The sequence below is a fragment of the Oratosquilla oratoria genome, chromosome 30 (genome assembly GCF_046742065.1).
Source record: "Oratosquilla oratoria isolate Oo_2021 chromosome 30, ASM4674206v1, whole genome shotgun sequence".
Classification (NCBI taxonomy): domain Eukaryota; kingdom Metazoa; phylum Arthropoda; class Malacostraca; order Stomatopoda; family Squillidae; genus Oratosquilla; species Oratosquilla oratoria.
In genome coordinates, this window is record NC_134806.1 from 25,444,023 (window position 1) to 25,449,022 (window position 5,000).

General features: G+C 36.5%; 1 protein-coding gene across 4 annotated transcripts in view; it reads left to right on the forward strand.

Annotated features, from left to right (window-relative positions):
* Positions 1 to 5,000, forward strand: part of ck (unconventional myosin-VIIa ck) — a 163,733-nt gene that overhangs the window by 24,081 nt on the left and 134,652 nt on the right. The window lies entirely within an intron of this gene.

The following is a 5,000-nucleotide window of genomic DNA, read 5'->3' on the forward strand; positions in this document are numbered from 1 at the left end:
CGGTATTCGTGCTCACAAATGCTGTTTCACCGCGTTGACGAAATTTCATTTTCCTCAGAGTTTGGAATACAACTAACCGAAATAAAGAGGAACTTACCTTCAGTAACATAGAAATGGGTTTATGGCAAGTTAGTTAATTGCCGTCTAGATGTATGACATCAGAAAATATGCAGAAATATTCATTGTTCATATAAGTATAATACATGTACACACACACACACACACACACACACACACACACACACACACACACACACACACACACACACATATATATATATATATATATATATATATATATATATGTATATATATATGTGTGTGTGTGTGTATATATATATATATATATATATATATATATATATAGACATTTATATATATATATATATATATATATATATATATATATGGCAGGAGAGGAATGGGTGTAGGTGGAGGTAAATTGTAGACTGAGAGAAGCAAGTAAATGCCTTGGGGGATTAAAAAGTGTTATAAGAAATAAGTATCTAGGAATGGATACACAGAGATCATATGAAGGGTTGATTGTACCGACAGCTCTATATGGGTCAGAAACCTGGATTTTAAGAGAGGCAGAGAGGAAAAATTTAAATGTATTTGAAATTATATTTCTGAGAAGTATGGTAGGGGTTGCAAGGTTGGATAAAGTGAGAAACTAGGAGGTAAGGAGGAGAGCTGGGATGGAAAAGGAGATGACAAGTACAGGTGATGAAAGAGTATTGGGATGGTTTGGACACATGGAAAGAATGAGTGAAGAAAGAGTAAAAGAGGAGTGGAAGGCAGAGGTGGGTGAAGTGAACTTGAGGGAACGACCGAAGATGAGAGGGATGGATGGGGTTAAAGGGGCGTTGAGTAAGAGGGGAGAGTCTGTTGAGCAGGGAAGGGGGGAGGCAGGAAAATGGCTATGTATAGATGATACTTTGATGTAAGGAAGGAAGGAAATGGGGGTGGGGGATAAGGTGTGGTTATGTGTGAGTAATATTTTGATGCAGCTCGAAGGGATTTCTCCCCGTCTTCTCTTTTTCTGCATGAGAGGAAGGAGAGGGGGTTGCCGATTAAGTGAAGCGGCCTTGCTGCGGAACTCCTGTGCCTTGCCGCATTGTTTCTGACCCAAGGCAATGGGCGGGATACATGGATGACACGTCATCCAGGAGGAGCTAAGATGAGCGGGAGGAAAGGGTGGTGGATGGGAGTGGAATAGGTAGGAATGAAATGGGTAGGAGTGGGTATATGCCTTTTAACTTGGCTACCTCCGTCGTAAGGAAGGAATGGGGGAATCCCTTGGTATATACTGTAGATAGATAGATAGATAAATGGATATACATATATGCAGGGTTTTCACATCACCGAGAAATAATGTAAGCAAAATAACCAAAGGAGAAGGGAAACTTAAAGACAGTGAATACTTTCATGTTTTCACTACATCCTCAGTTGGATTACATGTAATCCGTTGGAGAATCTAATACAATAAAACACTCCTTATATTAAATTTTTCTTTCCACTATGGTTATATATATATATATATATATATATATATATATATATGTATATATATATATTTATATATTTGAATATATATATATATATATATATATATATATATATATATATATAAACAGAAATGTAGTAGCACATTTGTAAATGACACACAGAAACCCACAGTCGGAGAAAATAAACTTTGAATAAAGAAGAATCCTATATTTCGGCTATCAACTGTAGCTCTCTTCTTCTACTTTCCTGAAGAGGGCTACAGTTGATAGCTGAAATATAGGATGCTTCTTTATTCAAAGTTTACTTTCTCCGACTGTGGGTTTTCTGTGATATATATATATATATATATATATATATATATATATATATATATATGTGTGTGTGTGTGTGTGTGTGTGTGTGTGTATATGCATATATATATATATATATATGTATATATATGTATATATATGCATATATATATATATATATATATATATATATATATATATTATACGGGAAGGAGATTTTTTCTTACACATACTTCATTGAAAGTGATGACTAATTGTGAATTTATTATTTTTTAATGTGTTTTCCATATATCTTACTTTGGGTTAATGTTCCTTTGAAAGGAGGTTTATGGCTTCACTGTAGGTGGTCATGTTTGCTATATCGCGATTTCGGGTTCAAGACCCTTCCCCAGTAGCTCTTAGGAATATTCTATCTGGTCAGTATAAGAATTATTCCAATGTTAAGTTTAATTATTTTATTATATATACTAAAATTCTGTATGTATATATATATATATATATATATATATATATGTGTGTGTGTGTGTGTGTGTGTGTGTGTGTGTGTGTGTGTGTGTGTGTGTGTGTGTGTGTGTGTGTGTGTGTGTGTGTGTGTATACTTATACATATATAGATTCCTCTCTTTCGTAATGCCCCTTTTACCCCCATCCATCCATCTCATCATAGGACGCCCTCTCATATTCACTCCTTCAACCTCTGCCTTCCACACCTCTTTTACTAATCCTTCTTCTCTCATTCTTTCCATGTGTGCAAACAATCCTAATACTATTTCATCAACCCTATCTCCCAACTCCCTTTCCACCCCTTGTTCTCCTCCTCACCTCCTCATTTCTCACGCTATCTAGCCTAGTAACCCCTATCATACCTCTCAGACACCTCATCTCAAACACATTCAAACTCCTTCTCTCTTCCTCTCTTATGTTCCATGTTTCTGCCCCGTAAAGTGCTGTCGGCACAATCCCTCCTTCATATAATCTCCTCTTAGCATCATCCATTCCCAAATGTCTATTTCTCATTACACTTTTTAATCCACCGAGACATTTACTCGCTTCTCTCAATCTACATTCTACCTCCACCCCCACTCCTCCCTTTCCTGCCACATTCGAACCCAAGTATCTAAAACTATCCACTTCCTTCAAGCTCTCTCCCTTAATGCTCACTTCTAGCCTGCTGCCACTCTCTCCCCTTGTACATCTCATCACCTTACTTTTGCCCACATTTATCTTCAACTTCCTTCTTTGACACACCTTCTCAAACTCTGTCACTAACTTCCTCAATCCCTCCTCTGATCCTGCTACAAGCGCAGTGTCGTCAGCAAACAACAACTGGAAAAAACTGAGATCTTTGTATTAAGGTGGTGAGAAGAATAATAGTGATCATATGACAAAACGTTAGTGGGTTTACGAAAAACATTAAACCTAAAGTACCCACTAACGTTTTGTCATTATGTTCACTATTATTCTGCTCACCACCTTAATACAAAGATCTCAGTTTTTTCCTCCATGTTTCTTAGAGCTTTTAGAGTTTGTAGTCCTGAATCTTTAGATGAAGAAATAAAAAGGACTTATGAAATAGCATCAAACTTAAAATACTCAAAACATGTGATAGTTAGATCACAATACAAGGCCAGGAAATTATACTATGATTCTTCCCCAAAAGATTCTTTTAATAAAAAGAATCTTTTGGTTCTTCCCTTTCATCCTAATTTGGTGAATCTTCCTTGTATCCTTAAGGTTTTTAATGTTAATGTTGTATTTAAAAACAATACAATCAAAGAACTTCTCATCAAGAATGCCCCTGATAATTCGGCGGGTCGTGTCTACAGTATTCCTTGCAAGAATTGCAATTCTTGTTACATTGGTCAGACCGACAAGGAATTAAAATTTAGGTTGAACGAGCTCAAGTATAGTGTCCGCACTGGCCAATCGTCAAGTGGGATTTTTGCTCACATTAGAGACTACAACCATCGCAATGATTGGGACAATTCCCAAGAAATTGTTTCATGTAGTTCCTATTTGGTAAGGAATATAATTGAATCGTGTTTCATTAAAAAAAAAATCAATGAGAATCTCAATTTAAGCACTGGTCTTTTCAAACTAGATAATTTTGTCATCAACCAAATTGTAGGACAATGTCACAAAGCTCCGCCTCAGCCATCTTGTGTGACCTTTTATCACATATGTCAATTGTCACCCACCTTGTTTATTTATTCTTGTTCATATATTTTTTTTTATTTCTATTTTTGTTTCTTTGTAAGACAATCCTTATGTATTTATGTTGAGTGAGCTCTTCTGTTCTCTACACTATTGTATTTAAACTATACTTTGTTGTGATACTATGTACTTTGAAAATGTCTTAAATAGACGAAAACGTTCAGTATACCGATCTTTGATTTCCTCATGGTTTCAAGCAATATATATATATATATATATATATATATATATATATATATATATATAATTATAAACACAAACACGCACACACACACACACCCCCACTCACACACACACACATACACACTCATTCAGATACACACACACATACACAGATACATACACAGATACACACACACACACACACACACACACACACACACACACACACACACACACACACACACACAGAGAGATACACACACACACACACACACACACACACACACACACACATATATATATATATATATATATATATATATATATATATATATATATATATATATATATATATATATATCGTCGTGGCTATCCCTCATGGTCGAGGAAGATGGTCTTCGTGAGTTATCATTGGTGTGTGCGAAGGTGACTAATAAGACCGATTCTTGCCTGGAAAGATCGGTCGTAGTGTGGGCATACAGTTCCGGGAGGAAGTGCTGGCCGTGTCCGCTGTTGTTGTCGCTCTTTCCGACGTTTTCTTTTTTCCTTCAGCTGTGCAGACCTTTTGACTCAAGGGTCGTTGTTACTTCTCTGACGGTGGTTCTCCGGAGGGGTTAATTTCTTGCTGTTTCCCCCCCAGTTGTTGAAGTCTGTGTTACATTTGTTTTAATTTGCTTTGAGGGCGTCCTTAAAACGCTTCTTCTGGCCTCCTTTTGTACGTTTGCCATCTGTGAGTTGGAAGTAGAAGATCTGCTTGGGAAGGCAATCGTCAGGCATTTTCACTACGTGACCAATCCACCTGAGTTGTTTCTTGGTGATACAAGTT